This window comes from Muscardinus avellanarius (genome assembly GCF_963383645.1).
Source record: "Muscardinus avellanarius genome assembly, chromosome: 14".
NCBI classification, from domain to species: Eukaryota; Metazoa; Chordata; class Mammalia; order Rodentia; family Gliridae; genus Muscardinus; species Muscardinus avellanarius.
In genome coordinates, this window is record NC_137800.1 from 36,744,244 (window position 1) to 36,763,545 (window position 19,302).

Consider the following 19,302-nt stretch of genomic DNA (forward strand, 5'->3'; position numbering starts at 1 on the left):
TTAGAGTGGGCCAGGCATGGTGGTGCACACTTGTAATTCCAGTACTTGGTAGGCCGAGACAGGAGGATCACAGGTTCCCAGACAGCCTCAGCTACTTAGTGAGGCCCTCTGCAACTTAGTGAAACCTTGTTTTAAAATAAAGAATAAAGTCGGGCATGGTGGCGCACACTTGTAATCCCAGCACTTGGGAGGCTGAGACAGGAGGATCGCACAGGTTCGAAGCCAGCCTCAGCTACTTAGTGAGGCTCTCAGCAACTTAGTGAGACTCTGTTTCCAAATAAAGTATAAAATAGGTCTGGGAGTATAGCTCGGAGGTAGAAAGCACCTGGGTTCCCCCCCTTCCTAGTACAAGAAAGAAAGAAAGAAAGAAAGAAAGAAAGAAAGAAAGAAAGAAAGAGAGAGAGAGAGAAAGAAAGAAAGAAAGAAAGAAAGAAAGAAAGAAAGAATAAAAAATAGGGATGGGGTTTAGCTCGGCAGTAGAATGCCCCTGGGTTCCATTCCCAGTACCACACACACACAAAAAAAAATCATTAGAGTAGACTAAAAATTTTTACAAGTTATTTAGCTTTGTGATCTTGGGCCAACTATTTAGCCTCAGGTTCATCATCTATAAAAGTAGATACTATCGCCAAGCGTGGTGGCGCATGCTTGTAATCCCCGCGCTTGGGAGGCGGAGACAGGAGGATCGCACAGGTTCGAAGCCAGCTGTGCTGGCTTTATTGTTTCCAAATAAAATTTTTAAAAAGTATAAAATAGGTCTGGGAGTGTAGCCCGGAGGTAGAAGGGTTTCCAGGAACCCCAGTACCACCAAAAAAAAAAAAAAAAAAAAAAAGAAAGAAAGAAAGAAAGAAAGAAAGAAAAGAAAAGAAAAGAATAGATACTATTTAAATCAGAGTTGTTGCAATTAAATAAATTGATTTATGTAAATAATGTAAAGTAAGGCCAGGTATTATTTTGTATTTCCACTTCTTACATTTTTGGCTTGGCTGCACTGCGATAAAGACGGCTCCCAGGACCTTCTAGTAGAGGTGGAAAGATCAGATGGACATAGGCCATAGCATTAAAAAAAAGCAATGCAGATTCACATGCTGACCAAAAGAATGGCCCAGAGGCGAAGGGCCAAAGGAGTTCAACAAAGAAGAAGAAATAGGCACTGAAGTTTCAGTGGGCGTCCTGAGGCACCTGCCACTGAGTGTGGACCATTCCAATTGTGCAAACTATGATCAGAGGCCTCAGGCCTCCATCTCCTGCCCCACCCCTGGCCTATGCCTCCCCCGCCCTCTGGTTGCTCACTGCCTGTCAGGATCCGTGTTCCTTCAGACCTATAACCTGCTTCTTGCACTATGGTGGAGAACTTTATTGCCCAGAATTGCAAGGGGGCCGCCTTCCTAGGAAGGGGTCGCTTCCTTCCAGAGCAGGGTTTCCCTGGCAGTGCAGCTGGGGAAGGAAGACGGGGCTGAGAGAGAGCATGATGGGATGGTGCTAAGCAGGGAGGGACACGCTGAGTGTGGGGAGTGGGAGAAGAGGCTTCGGAGGACTTTCACACAGCATCCCCCCCCCCTTTTTTTGGAAAGAGTCTCCAGGATAGTCATAGTCAGATCACACGCTGTGTAGTTCTATCTCCTTGTGCATTTATTTACCTAAGCAGTCTGTCTGTCCTGGTAGTTTGGAAACTTCAGGGGGCAGGAATCCTTACTGCTTTGTCTTTACCCTGTTTCTAGCGCTTAGTGTAGGAGTTTGACCTATAGATAGAGAAACAGTGAATGAGCAAATGAAGGAATGGATAGATGAGAATCACGGGTGAGCCGTACCTCCCCCAATGCTATCCCTCCATTCAATACAACCAAAGTTTTTATTAATGTAACTAGGAAGAACCACATCAAGTGTCAGATTACTAAATTATTGCTCACCTTCTGAGTGGGTGAAAATACAAATCAATCCATAGCGATGATACAATGTGACATTTTAAAGCCTGTCAAGGTGGCACCTGTGTGCAATCCCAGTACTTGGGAGGCTGGGACAGGAAGACTGCAGGTATTAGGGCAGGCTCAGCAATGTAGCAAAACTTTCAGCAACTCAGAGAAACCCTGTTTCAAAACAAAATATAAAGAGGGCTAGAGGTGGAGATGGGAGGTAGAATGGCCCTGAGTTCAATCCACAGTACACAGTATCTCTCTCTCTCTCTCTCTCTCTCTCTCTCTCTCTCTCTCTCTCTCTCTCTCTCTCTCTCACACACACACACACACACACACACACACACACACCCCACAAAGAGCAATGGGATAGATGTGATATCTTTGGTATGACCATATTCCAGGAGCAAAGGGGAAGGCGGCTGCCCTTGATTTCCATGAAGGGACTGCTTTGGAGCAGGGACGAGTAGATACAGAGGGCTTTGCCAATCTGAGATGGATTTCCAAGCTAAGTTTTTCCAGTGATGGAACAGGACAAGAGGACTCCAGGGAGTTGAATGTGGCTGTGACTGTGACTGGGGCAGGAGTCAGAAGAGACAAAAGTATTAGCTCCGACTATTTATGAAACACCTTTACCTGAAGGTTAGGGACTTCAGACTTTATCTCTGTGGAAATGGGAAGCCACCATAGGATTTTGAAAATAACAAAGATGTGAGCATATTTGCATGTTATAAAGACAGCTATTGGACACACTTGATTTTCAGTAACACATTTCAATGGATCAACTCATAGGGTTTTATGTTTTGGCAACTTTTAATACTCATCCGTATTTTCAGACATTTGTTGAACTTTTTTTTTCTATGTATGATAATTTTAATAGGGCCCAAAAGATTTTCCAGTAAAGGGAAGAACCCATAAATTGTAAGTCATACTCATATTTATGGTCCACTAAAAAGAAAAAAAACTGTTGCAATAAAAATTGTAACACAATGTTCTTTCGTACCTACATTGGGATTTTTATTACTATTTGTTGGAGTAGTTTTTCAGATGTATTTAGATTAAATTTCATCATCTATCATTGTGCATAGCAAAAAAGACATGAAAGTAGTTGGTTAAGATATTTCTAAAATTCTTCATATGTAATGTTCAACTCTCTGATATTTATACTCATATCTGGAATATTTATGCTCCCTTCCCACAATAGTGACCTCTATCTAGTGCTTTTCAAAGTTTGATGTATGTCTGAATAATTAGAAAAAGTGATTAAAATAAAGGCCCAGGCTGTACTCTGTTTTGGACCTCTGTATTCTTTGTTGAGATTCCAGAAGATTCCAAGATCCCAAAGACAGGAAAAACTAGAGTTGTTGGCACAGAAGCACTTCTTATGTGAGTACATTGCTACTGAGCTCGGTGTGATTGTTTTTGTTTTTTTTTTTTGTTTTTTGTTTTTTTTTTTGCATTTGGTGAATTTTCTTGGAGAAACAAATGACGAACTTGTCAGAACTGTTGCCTGGCTGAGACACATCTTGTTTCCTGGAAGCTAAATATCAAAACTTGTATGTCTTAATATCATAGAATTATGGTATTTCCTTTTGGGAATTAGAAGAGAAACAGGCTAGGAATTTAATAACCTAAGCAAGAGTGTATGAAACATATGGGTGATGACCTCTATTACAAGGTTCTGATTAGACAGATTTTGGTACATTCACACCACAGGAGATGTTCGGTGTTTAAAAGTAATTATTTAGAATGATAGCTTGAGGAGAAACTATTCGAAAAAGACACCACAGGAAAAAATTAAAATCGGGAGATCCTGCAAATCATATTCTTTTTTAGAGTTTCATAGTGCACTTCAGCAGTTTGAAAGTTCTAAGACCAGACCAAAATATAAAGATACCCATGTTCATAGCAGCACAATTTGTAATAGCCAAACCATGGAACCAACCTAGTTCTCCATCAACAGATGAATGGATTGCAAAATTATGGGAAATACATACAATGGAATTCTACTCAGCTATAAAGAAGAACAGAATCATGTCATTAGCTAGACAATGGAAAGACCTGGAGAACATTATGTTAAGTGAGATCAGACAGGCAAAGAAAGAGAAAAGACATATGTTTTCTTTAATATGCCCAAACTAGGGAGTATTATGAATACCAGCGGGACTCCAGAAAATGGAGGGGAAACCTCAGCAAAGCCAGAATGGAAGCATAGGAGAGGAAGAAGGCTGAGGTTGATGAATGGAGGAGCTACATCTGAATATGTGTAAAAGTATGAATTTGGCATGGTCAACCTGGATACTCATTGTTGGGAGGGGGGAGAAGAAGTGGGGGGCACCAAGCACTGTCTGAATGTATGCCATTTCAATATGTTCCACATTAAAAAAAAATAAATTAAAAAAAATAAAAAAGATCCTACTTGTATTTTCCACTTAGTATTTCAAATTTATGGCATAAAACATGTTTCTATTCTAATTAAATAAGCAACAACTACAAATCTATAAAAATGCACATCAATGTAATTCCATTTTTATATGTTATTTGGAAACAGGGTCTCACTAAGTTGCTGAGAGCCTCACTAAGTAGCTGAGGCTGGCTTCGAACCTGTGTGATCCTCCTGTCTCAGCCTCCCAAGAGCAGGGATTACAAACATGTGCCACCATGCCCAGCTGTGATTCCATTTTTATATATGAAATTTTGTATATGTAGTCATAGAAGAAAGGTAGTGTGGATTAAGACTAAACATGCTCACTATCTGTAATAAGCGATTGGCTGGGCATGATGGCATGTGCCTCTAATCACAGCTGCTTGGGTGACTGAGATAGGAGAATTGAAATTTTGAGGCCAGCTTGGGCAATTTAGCAAGACCTTGTCTCAAAGAAAGAAAAAAAGGACTGGGAATGTGTATTAGTGGTAGAGTGCCTCTGAGTTCAATGCCAGTACACACAATGATAATAATGATAATGATAGCAAATGATTGGATTATATGCTAAGTTTTACTTTTGCTTAATTCTATATTCTTAAATGAATTAAAATATCTTCATAAAACAGTTCTCAAAAATAGCAATGCCAAAAAGCCGGGCATGGTGGCACACGCTTGTAATCCCAGCGCTTGGGAGGCTGAGACAGGAGGATCACACAGGTTCGATGCCAGTCTCAGCACTTTAGTGAGACCCGGTTTCCAAATAAAGTATAAAATAGGTCTGGGAGTAAACCTATAACCCCAGTGCTTGGGATAAGAAAAAAGGACTGGGGGTGTATCTCAGAGGGAAAAAAATGCCCTTGGGTACAATTCCCACTTACCTCCTCCCCAGAAAACATGACATAAAAAAAATAGCAATAGTAAAGTAACTTTATGAACAAGTCAAGGAAAAATTTGAGTTTTACTGCTATGTTCTATGGAGGAAGTTTTGATGAATGTAAACAAATTTTCGATGTAAAGATGAGGAGCTTGTTTTAGGAGACTTTTTCAATTTACATGAGACAGACTGGAAAAAGTATTATCAGTCATAAATCATATTAAAACCATATAATTACATTATTAATTAAATTATATTATTTATTAGCTAGATATAACATAAGTTGACATATTATTTATAATATAAATTATATTATATTACTTATAATATAATATAATTTAATATGTTATTTATATATTATATAAGTATATAATATATTATAAATATATATAATATATAAAAAACAATACCGTGTTTCCAAACAAAACATAAACTAGGGCAGAGTTGTAGCTCAGAGGTAAAGTGCCCCTGGGTTTAATCCCCAACACTACACATGTACACAGGCAGAGACAAAGTTCGAAATCAAGGTATCTGTAAGGCCATTCCACACAGTAACATTCTCCCAACTCACACTCTTACTTCAAAGTGTGTTTCTTCCCATCTGGGGGCCATTGCTTCCTAGTTCAGATGCTGTGCAATTTTACACTGTCCTGTGGTTGTATGTCAAGTCTCCTCAGTAGTTCAGGCATTCCATTAGTAATCTTTCAAAAACCTAAATCTCAGAATTACAAGGCACATGGACAACATTGTTTCTGTAAATTCGAGCATTTTTTTATTGTACTTGACATCATTTATAATTTTGAAGCCTACTGCAGTAACAGTTAATGTAATTTATTTAGCAGATTACTATGTGCCAGGCACTATGCTACAAATTTTGTAAATATTAAATCTGTTCTTTACAGATAATCTGCCAAGTAGGAATTATTTTTATTTGACAGATGAATAATTAGGTTCAGAAAAATTGTGGCTTCCAAGGTCAGATGTTCTTTTTACCATCCCAAATTTCTTATTTAAGTATGTCGATGCAGAGACCCCTGTTGGTTTTGTTTGGATCAGATTTCTGAAAGTCATCCATAAAGGAATGGTGATGTTCCCAGTGTGGTTTTTAAACCACTTTCTGAGATAAATCATTCATTCTCATGACAGTTTCTGCAACTTAAAGGTATTTTGTTGTTGTTGTTTTGAGGCACTACACATAGGACAACTGTGGTTTAGAACATGATACCGTAGTGTATGGCACTTTGGCATGCTAAGTACTTTGGACTGAAGGAAACTGGAAAGGCCTCAGGGCCAAGGTCTAACCTTCCTCCACCCTCCTGAATTTTGCCCCTCTTTCTCCCTCAAAACCAGGCATTGAAACCAGAATTCTTCTTCCCAAGGCAGGTCGCAGAAACTAAAATTTCTTTCCTCAAAGCCATAAAACCTAGAAAGATCACTCTTCTTTTTAGAAGGCCCTCATTCCATAGAGGTCCTGTCCCATACCAAGGAGGAGGGAATCCTGCAGAGAGAGGCCAAAGGAGTCTGAGGATGCTTGCTGCCCTTCCCTCTCAAAATAGTACGACATACTCTTTTTGTCCAATCCTATTTCTGTTCATCTGTCCATTCCTCAACAAACCTAAGCATACACACAGAGGATCTTTTGATTATTTGGGTCTTCATTTCTGAAGGTTCCAATGTCAGAGAAAACTTTGGTTAGATAATTATTCATATATTTATTCACTTTTATACTCAGAATTGAACCCAGGGAGATTCTACCTCTGAGCTACATCCTCAGCCTTGTTTTTATTTTTGAGCCAGGGTCTTGCTAAGTTGCTGAGGCTGGTCTCATGCCTGTGATCCTCCTATCCCGGTTTCTCCAGGACCGGGATCAAAGGCGTGTGCCACCACACGTATTATGCTTGTCTCTTGTTAACTTGTCTTGTTATAGACGCATCAGCTGTGACCCTTACGCTGAGCAAGGAGGGGCAACACATTTTCAGCTCCTACACTACACTACACATGTACAATTTAGATGCTATATTTTTTCCAAACTAGCAAAGATCATCGCTTGAAAATCAAACTACCAAGTTTCTCCTGAGGTGAATGAAACAATTTCTGTTTCCTGCTGTTCTTTACATTGTGAGGAAAAGAAGAGAATGACTTTGATTTCATCTCAATTGCAATGACCGACCTTGCTCAAGATTTCCTCTTTCTGTTACAGAATGTTTTCAACTAACACTCTTTTGCTGGGAAACAGCCCAGGTCACCACAAGGAGTCTTTCTTCAGTTAATTAAACAGGCTGGCCGGAGAGTGCTGAAAGTCCTCGGCTTCACAAGTCAAACAAGAACTTCATTCAAGCAAAATCTAAGTGGAGAAGTAATATTTTAGTCAGCAGTATTTTAACCAGGCACCTCATCAAATGTGAACTCCGGCAAAACTCCTGAGTGCATTTTGCCACGTCAATGTTGTTCTACCAGAACACGCGTTTTCTACTGCCTGGCTGCTGTGCAGAGCTGGGGGAATGTTCTGGAAGGGTTTTCTTTACAAGGAGGACTGGGTGGAAATGATTTTATTCAGAGCCGCTCCTTCAGCGTACTCACCTACTGAGGCGTGGACACTCACTGACCATCAGTTCCTGTTATGCGAGTTGCACTGGTCCATGGTAAGCATGGCACAGCATTGCCAGAAGATCATAGAAATCATTCTCCATTCTTCCTTTAAATACTTGCTTTTCTTTTGCCCCACACAATACTTATATATGTCACCACACTTTCTATTTTTTATTTTATTTTTTATTTTTATGTGGATCATATTGAAATGGCATACATTTAGACTGTGCTTGGTGCCTCCTCCCACTTCCCCTTCCCCCCTCCCAACAATGAGTGTCCAGGTTGACCATACTACATTCATACTTTTACAAATATTCGGATGTAGCTCCTCCATTCATCAACCTCAGCCTTCTTCCTCTCCTACCCTTCCTTTCTGGCTTTGCTGAGGTTTCCCCTCCGTTATCTGGAGTCCCTCTGGTATTGCTAATAGTCCTTAGTTTGGGCATATTAGAGAAAACATATGACCCTCTCTTTCTGCACCACACTTTCTAAACACAGAAAGTTGATCATGTGTGCTTATGAGTATGAGCAAATGTATTCAAAATATTCATATATAAGGTATATTTGTATAGTAATAATATAAATATATTTAATATGTTAAATTAATCATTAAAATTTGAAATTATGGTTATCTTGAAAATCAAAACCATGGACATCCATTGGCATACATTATTTTCCCTGATTATTAGGGTCAGTGGGAAAGAAAGAAGGGCCAATAAAATCATGCTAATTTATTCAACAAATATTTTCCTGAGTTTGGAGATGTGTGAGGCATGGGAATCAGGTGAAATAACATTAAAATGAAAGATCAAAGACTGGACTTACTATAAAAACTATCCCTAATTATGTGATTATGAATAAACTACTTAATGTTTCTCAGTTGTCTTTTTGCACAGTGGAATGATTTATGCCCCTCTTAATCACAAGTTATTATGAGGATCAAAGGAATCTTTTTATTTACAAGTATAAAGAACAATACAAATAAAATAGCTTCTTTTCCTTCTCCATTTCTATTACTATCTCTTTCTTTCACAAATGTAAACATCATCGTCTCTTCTGCTTTGGGTGAGTTCTCTAGAGACAGACACATGAAGTTATGATTTGGATCTAGAATGCCCCCCAAAGGCTTACATGTTTGGCAATTCAGCAATGTTCAGAGGTGGAGTAATTAAATCACGAGGGCTCTATCCTCTTCAGTGGGTTAATCAGCTGATGGATTAATATTTTGGATAGATTTACTGGGTGGTAACCATAAGAAGTTAGGGGATTGCTGGAGGAGGTAGTCACTGGGGGTGTGGTCCTAAGGACTGTATATGTCTCTGGCCTTTTCTGCTTCCATGCCCTGAGGCCTTGCTGTTTCTACCTTGGAGCCAGCCAACTGTGGACTGAACTGCTGAAACCATGAGCCCAACTAAAACTTTCCTTCTCTACGTTGTTCTTGGTAGGTCACAGCAACAAAAACCTGACTGACACATGTATTGAAGGGCGTTTATTGGGGAACGTTTTTATTATCATATCTGTAAGAAAATCACAGAGGCAAAATTGGACAGAGAAGTAAAAAGTAAACTCTAAGTTTCACCAGGGGCCAAAGAAAATTATGAGGCTGAGATAGCCTTTCCAGGTTGTCCCAAATGAAGAAGGTGATCTGGCCTTTGTAGTTCTGCATCTTCTACTCATTCCACACAGGCTTCTCACATGGGGAGGACATAACTTAGAGCAGAGGAATTCTTGAGAAGGGAGTCAACAGTACATACTCCTGGAGGTTGGGTGAGTAAGGCCCTTGGTCCTAAAGGGAAATATGAGGGATGGTAGCATCACTGAAATCATCATCAGTATCATCTGGGCCTTGGAAAGGCCTTCAAGAAGTCCTTAAGGGCACATAGTCATTTCATTTCTCTCCTATGACACAACAAAGAACAAAAAGATAGAGCCTAACCTCCAAAATAGAGCCCATGTTAAATCAGAGCCTAACCTCCAAAATATCTAAGGAAGACACGAAACTACAATCTGCTACTAATATTGACAAAACTAGATCCTAGCTGGCCCAAGAAGCAGACATTGTCTATTTATTCCATATCAATGTCTCTTATCTCTATTATTTTTGATGTGTATCGTGTGTACGTGGGAGGGGGTTTTCTAGATATTGAACCCAGGGGCATTCCACCTCTGAGTAGTATCCCAAGTTCATTGGTTTTTTTTGAAACTGGGTCTAAGTTGTGGAGAGCTTCACTAAGTTTTTGAGGCTTCTTCACTTTAATAATAGTTTAAAATAGAATCGTGCTTTTTTGGAATGTGCCCAGTTCCCAGCACTTGTTATTATTTGCAATATTTTTAAAAGCAGTACCTGGTTTTGTTCCTTTAAAAAGCTTTATTTTCCTTTTACACTGTCAAGATTGCTCCCATTTTTTTCTCATTCATGTAGAGAAGAATGAGACGATCATCTTCATTCTTGCTCTTGGGCCTCTCCATTCTTGTGATTTAATGTTAAAATACTAGACTCCAGTCTCCATATGTGAATGGTGTGATGTAGCTGGCACATCAAGTACTGCTCTTGAGCCAACTCTCCCTAATCTTGTACCAAGGCATCTGGCTTTTTTGAATGCTAGTGTGGATTTCTATGTAGACTTGCCTAAGATTCAGTTTTGTCTCTCGTTATGACTATTAAGACCTAATGGACACTAATTTTGTTTCAGACCTTTTTTCAGAATCACTGAGGTGATCACACATGCACATACAATGAATAAAAATATTGGACAGAGCAACATAAGAAATTTAGGAAAAGAGAGAAAGAATGATTAAGAGAAAGTAATTGCTGTTCCTATCCTTATACTCACTCCCACTAGACACCCAGACAAAAACCAAGAGATGACTTAGAAGGAACAGATGAGACAGATTGGGCATCCCACTTAACAAAGGGGAGAGGAATGAGTTTAAATTTTTATATCAATTTTTGTCACATAGCCATTATTTATAAAATCTGAACACTTACTTACTCTAAACAGGCACTGAAGTGAAAGTCATGAAAAAATTATTTCATAAGGAGTGTCATATTTTTCATTAATTATTAGCTCCAGTCATATTTGTATAATTAATGGTTGTTGAGCACTACTAAACATAGATTAAAATAAATAATTTGATTTTCATATTTATTATTATTTTTTATTTATTTTTTTTTTTTTGGTGGTACTGGGGTTCCTGGAAGCCCTTCTACCTCTGGGCTACACTCCCAGACCTATGTTTACATTTTTATTTGGAAACAGGGTCTCCTAAGCCAGCGCGCGTGGCTGGCTTCGAACCTGGGCGATCCTCCTGTCTCTGCCTCCCAAGCGCGGGGATTACAAGTGTGCGCCACCACGCCCGGCTGATTTTCATATTTAAATCTTCAGTTGAAATGTCTTTATTAGGCTATGCTGAAGAAATAAATGGGAATTATAACTAATAACCCTGCATTCTCTTTTAATTCAAGATTTGAATTTTCAGTACAATTTTTTCCCTGGCTTCCAATCCCTAGGTATGATCTAATTTTATGAGGCACACTACTGTGTAATTACATAACATTTGGTCCTACATTTACACTAGCAATTTTCCCAATTTGAATTTTAATATTTTTCACTCCGTGTCCTTCTTTAATTCTATTTTCATGTACTTAGAAAAACAGAGATAAAAGGCACATTCTGGTTGGAGGATGAACAACTAAGCCACTGGGAGTTTCCCAATAAAGGAATCTGCAAGGATAATCATATAGAGATAGGACATACATGAGGTGATAAAGCACATTTTTGCTGAATAGCTCTATGAATTGCCCAATAGCTGATCCTGAGTCTGCAAATAGAAAGCAGTTATGAGAAGGCAGGTGAACAAACATCATAAACACTGAAGAAATGGGAGTGTTATCTTTGGTGTGTTGAAAAAGGCCTCCTTTCCATCTCTGAAGCTCTATCGGGGACTGACTTCTGAGCTGAAAGTAAAAGTTAATGCCCACAAGACAAAGACAAATGTCTCAGGATGGAGACTTACTGGTCCTACTGCTTCTTTGGTGTAGGTATAACTTGAATATCTTAGATTGCTTGAAGTTCAAGGTTAATTATTTACCTTTCTCACCATTTGACTCAGATTCTTTTCTTATCAAATTGCTCTGTCTGAACCCAAAACAAACAACCTCCCTCTGGGCAGTTGGTGATCAAGTTAAGCTGGGTTTCTGTGAGGTTGGCAGAACATTAGTTTTCTCATGGTCTTTCTTGTTACCAATAACCATTTTGTTGGTGGGTCAGGGCCCTTCTGGACTGCTGTGTGGATGCTTATGGCTTGCTGTGATTTGGTTCTTTTTGATATTTTAATCCTGCACTTTAGATCTCTTCCATTTTCCCCCAGAATTATTCTCATTTCTCCCTTCCATCGAGTCTTGCAAAATTCACTACAGAGAGAAGTCTTTTTCCTCTTCCCAAGGTTTTCTGCTGTTTAAATATTTGACCATATGTTCCATAATGGACCTAACTTGATAGTCTAGAACAGAGACAGTTTAATAATTAAAAGCAATTAGACAGCAGAGCTGGTATTTTTGGGTTTTTCTTTTCCTTTCTCCAAGACTCCTACAGGAGCAGATTGCTCTAGCCAAATGTGGCAGAAGAAGAGGGGGTAGGTGGTATGGAGTCAGCAAGGCAGATGCTCTGTTTCTGCAGCAACATTCAGTCTAAATTCGAAGCCCAGAAGAAGGAGCTATTCTTAATCCTGGATTCTGGACATGGTTTTCTCCCTTCTTAAAGTACATCACTCTTGACCTTTTATGTTTACTCAACAGTCTTATGCAATTGTGTCTTTTATTAGGATAGCTCAAATCATTTTTAGAAATAGAGACTGGGTAGAAATGATGGCAATAGAATAGCAAAGGCATAAAAGTTAATGAGGCCCAAAGGAGTCAAACAAGTTGGATATACGACACATTGAGTTATCATTGCCTTCTATTTCTCAAGGAATCAATTATTCTATAAAGGCCACTTATTAAGTATTTATTACCTTACATATATTAGAATGGGTGTTGGTATAGAATTGAAAACTAAACAGAGTCACTATCCCAAAGGAATTATAATCTAGAGCTGTACACAAGTCTCTTAAGAGTTCTACTCTTTCCATTACATTCTGCAAAACTATTAGTATTTGTTTTGTTTTTAATTGAATTCTCTATTTTCCTAACTAGGGATGAATCGAGGGAAGCAAAACTGAAGTCAGCAAATCCTCTATTCTCTCATCTCTGAATCTGAACCAATATTAGCCCCTTACTAACATGGTGAAGAATGAAATGAGAGAATTCTTTCCAGGAGCTCAGCATAGGGCCTGGTGTATACTACTGGTTCAATAAATATTAAATGTAGCTATTATTGATATTCTCTGATTATAAATATGGTAAGTCTTAATTCAAAAGAGATTTCAATAAATTTGAGACTTAAGAATATTTCTCTGAACATTCACGCTGCATTGGGCATCTTCATTCAAGCCACATAAGCTCCTCTCAATTAAGACTTGTCATTTAGATGTAAATGCTCTCTTATGTATAATTTTTTTTTTGTGTGTGTGTGGTGGGGTTTCTGGAAGCCCTTCTACCTCCGGGCTACACTCCCAGACCTATTTTTACATTTTTATTTGGAAACAGGGTCTCCTAAGCCAGCGTGCGCGGCTGGCTTCGAACCTGGGCGATCCTCCTGTCTCTGTCTCCCAAGCGCGGGGATTACAAGTGTGCGCCACCACGCCCGGCATCTCTTACGTATAATTTTTTCTGGGAAGGCAGTGAAATTTAAAAATCAAGTGGCATAGTGTAACTCCTACATGAAAACTCTGTCTGATATTATTATATAGCTATAAAAAACTGCATTGTTTTCTTGAATTTTCAGATTATATCTTCAAGAGCCTGAGAATGTAAGTAGCCTTAAAGCAGTAATTCATCTTGAAAAACTCTAATAAAATTATCATAAAATTATATTTAAGTCTTTCACTTCTATCTACATTGGAAGCTTAAAAATAAATTCTGTGTTTTGACTTAGAAGTCATAGATCCAGAAAAGTGTCAAAAAGGGTAAAGTTTGGCCACCATAATTCGGTTATAATTCTTTCTGCACATTGTAGACTATTAATGTGCTATCTAAGGAGAGCGAATAACACTATTATCCATTTTCTTAATATTAGTTCTTTATGTCTAATTCTTATTCATATATCAAACTTAAAATTGAACTAATTTGTTCAGTCATAACTTTTTTGTATAAAGACTGACTTAAAAGTATTTTTCGGTTGTGGCTATTTTTTAACCCTTTCTACTAATAATTCAATTTGTCTAAAGTTCTTTTGTAGTAAAAATATTGTCTATTAAGGACTTTAAGAAAATAGCAATTCACTTCCAAAACTTAATATGAGAACCATTTCTGAACAAATCATTAATCATTAGTATAAATTCAAGTGTAATACTGTGGTATAATATTTTTGTGAAACCTGTCTTTTCTTCTTTGATACAATTCTTTTCTTCTAGTAATAGTATTTGGTAGGCATGATGTTTATAAGATCTTTCCTACTTTCCGTTACAGTTTTGAAAGCACTGCTGAACACAGACCATTTTGAGTATTATATTTTTCCTCATTTGTGGTCTTAAAATTTCTAATTCCAAAGAACAAAGGGTAAGTTATCCAGGGAAAGTGAAGTCATAATTTTATCTTTATCACCCTGTCTGACTATAACTACCAGTGCACATCATGTCCAAGCAATGTGAGCGTGTCTGGTTGGCAGAACTACAGCAGTGGGCTGATAAGTAACAGATCAGCTTATCCACAGCATTCTTTTCCTGGGGAGGTCACTATCCCCTTTGTTCCTCAAAGTCCAACAAAGCTTAAACATTCCAGAAACTGGTACTTCATATTAATTAACTGGCATCGTGTACACGGCTTCTGGAATTATCACCTTGTAATGCTGTAGCTTCTATGCTTTTACGTTTGCCTAATTAAATCCTTTCAAATGTAAGAAGTTAAGCAATTAGTGCCACTAAACCCCATAATTAATAAATGCTTTAAACAGAATTTTAAATAGGGTGTTTTAGGAAGGAAATATTTAGGGTAACAGGTTACTACTGTGTATAAAATACAAACAGAGTATCAATTTTTTAAATTAAATGAATATGGAATGTATTTTTGCTTTTCATCCATAAGTAAGTGAGAATGTTTACATCTAATCCACAGACATTTGTAAAGATCTACACAGAACATTGAACTTAATTCATGTTTCATTTGATGTATAATTTTCAATTAATACTTTGTAATGATTCTCAACTAATTTTTATTCCAACTAATAACAACTAATATGTAATAAAGTGGCATACTATGATTATAATGAAAATAGTTTTAAACTTTGGATTGAGAAAGCACTTGCTGTTTCTGTATCACATAAGTAATGTCTCTCTCTTCCACTGGTCTCGGCTCCAGGTGTTTAGGTCTGCAGCCAGTAGTACAGTTCATGGCACATTACATATGCTCAGCAAATATCTCGAGAATTAATCAATGATGGTATGGGTATAAATTATGACACTGAAATGCCAATAAATAGATATTCAGATAAAATAATAGCTAAATGGCTTTCACAATAAGTGCTCTATAAGTAAATACAAAACATAAAATGTACAGACACATATAAACATATATATGGCACATTCATTAGATAAAGCACACAAATTTTATGATATTTTTAGCATGTGTACATTTTTATCATGCATGTAAGTATGAAATATACTCCCCTACTCTTGAAATGTGTAGATTAATATAGGAAAGAAAAAAATATATATGCATGCCATCCCCAAATCAGGCAGAATGCAATCAATAATAAATATTTACTTTTTTATTAGCTATTTGCTACTATCCTGATAACTCCCTTTTATGTTTCTAAAATAATGAATGGAAACATTTCTATTTATTCAGAAATGTATATATTTCTAATATTTTATTTACAAAATAATATAACCTAAGTTTGGGACTTCACAATTTTACGCTAAAATATGCTTTTTAAAAATTCATATTGTATAGTATTAGTAGATATTTTATTTTATTTGTACATATCATAAATTGTAGATGTTTGCAAGTCATAAGATATACCTAACATGTAGACATATGAAGTACATCAAAAAATGTCTACAAAAACAAATTTTCAATTATTTTTCAAGAAATAGGGAGTGAAATAGGCATGCAATTTAATATAAAGTAGACTGTAGACTACAACAAAAAACTACTTTGACATAAGAATATTAGATTGTGCTCATATAAGTAACAATTTAAATGAGAATTCATTTGAGTATTATCTAAAAAAATGGAAAGAATGGCATGATTTAAAATTTGATTGTTTAGATTTTCATCAACTTTGGAAAAAAAAAAAACCTCTTCTTTTTGCAGTAAAATTCAGCTAATGGATTCTAAGTACTGGGAGAGAGGCTTGGAGGCCAGTTTACCCAGCTACCACCACAAGGCTCTGAAGCCAGCTTTCATATATTTTGAAAAATACGTATGCAAGAAACAAAATTACATAAATCTAAGGAACCTTTCTTATATTGAAAATGGTCCTTAAAATTAAATTTACATGGATTTTTTAAATTTATATGAAACAAAGTCTATCAACGATTTGTTCTTAGAAAAATCCAAGTCCAACCAGAAATGGAAGGCTGAAGTGTTGCCCAGAGGTTGCAAAGCCATTTCCTCTGGGCAAACATGAGGCAATGTCAAGGAATCTCATCCTGAGACATGTTTTCGGAATTGTTCTTTGAAGGCTCTAATACTCTCTGTATTTTAGAGACAGGGAAACTACTGGCTTCAAAACTCTCGTATTAAATGATTTTTTAAAGTACTTCAAAAACCTTGGATGAAAAGTCAAGTAGAAGAAAAGTCCTCATACAATTGATCAAATGCAACAAGGTTAGAAGATGACATCTCATTATGTTGCTGAAGGAGATTTTATTCTGATTAAACAAGGTAGGTTATCTCTCTTCTGGTTTATGAACATATTCCCTGGGATATGAAATTGTTAACATTTCTGCAGTCAGCTTGTTCCACACAAATATCAATCTTTGAGGCATGTTGAGATATTTCTTTTGAAGAACCTATAAATCCCTAGGCAGTTAATTAGCATAAAAGTATTAAAATGTAAACTCTTAAATAAGAAAAGAATCTGTAAAGAAAAATGATTTCAGTTAGTCTAAGACTACAGACTATTCTCAAAGCTTCTTTCATGAAAAATAAATTGTGCTGAGGAAATGAATGTTTCTTGATTCTTTTGTGGAGCTGTTTGGGAAAGTCACCTAACTCCTACTTGAAGTGGGTCTTATTTTGTTTTTTAATTTGGAGTTGGTCTCTAATAGCTCTCGCATTTATTCAAGACAGAAAGTCTGTATCCCTGCTGATATTCTACAACTCCTTTTATAAGATTTACCATATGACACTAGTTCCAGTAGCTGGTGCTTTTCTAAGAATATTAGAAATCTCTGCCACTAGCTCCAAGAAGAGAAAGTAGGCATGTAAAAGATGAATAAGATTCTAGGAATTTTCAAATGAGTCTTTAAGCCAGGACTGAGTCAGAAGGTGGCATTCTGGTTTTCAATACCTGGATGGCGCCAGGAATTCCTCACAGTTTCCCAACCTGTGGCACAGAGAGTGTGAATAGGGCCCATATTACATACAGTAGACCTGGTTGGCCCTGTCTACCTCATAAGCCCAGCTGGGGCGGTCCTAGCCATGACTTGCTCTGGTCCTGTGGTTGTAAAACCACAGCCACAGTGGTGCCTGTGCTGTCTCATCTTCTCACCCCACAGGCTGCCCTACCTCCTGGGAGGATGGGCAAGGCCCCCTTCATGCCAGTGGGGTTGGAATCATGGCAATTCCCCAGCCAGGTCTGGCCCAACTCAACTCATGGGCGTTGTGGTTTCTCCACAGGCTATCTGGAGGGCTCACACAGAGAACCTAAAAGTGTGGGGGAAACTAACACTGGCCATCAGAGAAGGGAGAGGTAGAAGGTTGGAAATTTAGCAGTTCCATAGGGCTTTGCTTCAGTGTGACCTGAGAGCTACCCGTACATTTTGTTAGCAGTGAGGGCAAGCTCAGTAATGAATCGCCTGGTGTTTGGTTTTCCTTTTTCTGTTTCACTTTGAGTTTTGCCTTATTTCTGCATCCTGAGCTTATACATGCTCTACCTCCACCATAAAATAACAGCATGTAAACCTCACTTGAGAATCTCCATTCTAGGGAAACTGGTCAAGTCCCAGGGATAAGGACGATCAAGACTTTGCCTTCCTCACCTAACACAGAACTTCCATATACACCCACACACATGCCTGCCCAGCTTCCATGTGGTCTTTGACAGTGTTGGTTGAATGTTTATTCATCCTTCCAGAAAATGCTACCACCGTCCATGGGACATCAGCCAGGCACCACCCTCTCATTCCACCTTTGCTATACAGAATTTTCCAGGTCCCAGTGTTGCATAATGTTAAATTTCAAGGTTGGAGAGACCATTTCTTCTTCTCATGTCCTGCTGTCTGCTTTTAGAGAAATCAAGTAACGCCAGGACTCATGTCTGATCCATTGCAGAAACAGAGCTTAAAAACTTCCAGAAGGGAACTGAGTCAGAAGACAGACTTAAAAGCAAACACCCGGTATAACTCAGACAGAAGCCTCTCATTTAATCTCTGCCAATAGTTCCAAGAAGAGAAAGTAGGCATGTAAAAGATGAATAAGATTCTAAGAATTTTCAAATGAGTCTTTAAGCCAGGACTGAGCTGAAGATGACATTCTGATGCCTGGGGCTATTTCACAGAAGAATCCTGCCTTTAATATAATTCCAGAGCCAATGACACCAGCCCAGGGTTTGGTCCTCCAGGAGGGCTGCAAGGGACTTTTTTTTTCTTTTTGGCATGTATCCTGTAGTTACCATTTTCAAGAAAAAACTACAGAGCATTGAGTGTGAGCTATGGGGAGAGGAGAAAGGGGGTTCTTGTCACATACTTCAGCGCTTGTAATTCATTTATAGTGGTATAAGAAGTTAGTTTTTAGTGAATAGGGTTGCCGTCTGAGTCTTGACCAACAAAGGGCACAGGTATGAAACCCTAAAATGCAAATATAAAGATACATCACCATAAAATTAAAGTCAGTCTTTATGAAATAAGATGTTACATGTTTTGCATCTGAATGAGGTGGGACAGGATCTTAAGTTACTGCCTCAGAGCATGCTATGTTTGTCTTGATCAAAGAGGGGCTCTCAAAGGGACAGCCACAAACACAGCGGGCACAGGCACCAGAAGGGAAGAGAAGAGGGATCAACTGAAGAGAGTAGAGAAAGGAAGCATCATGTGTGTCTTAAGCTGCTCCGTCTGCTTAATTCCCGGTTGCAGACCTGGAAAGAGTAGAGAAGAGCAACTGTGAGTTCACAGCTCCAAGCTGAGTTTTCTGCCAATGTTGGACGATGAGGAGTTAAAATGACTGCTTGTAGCCCAGA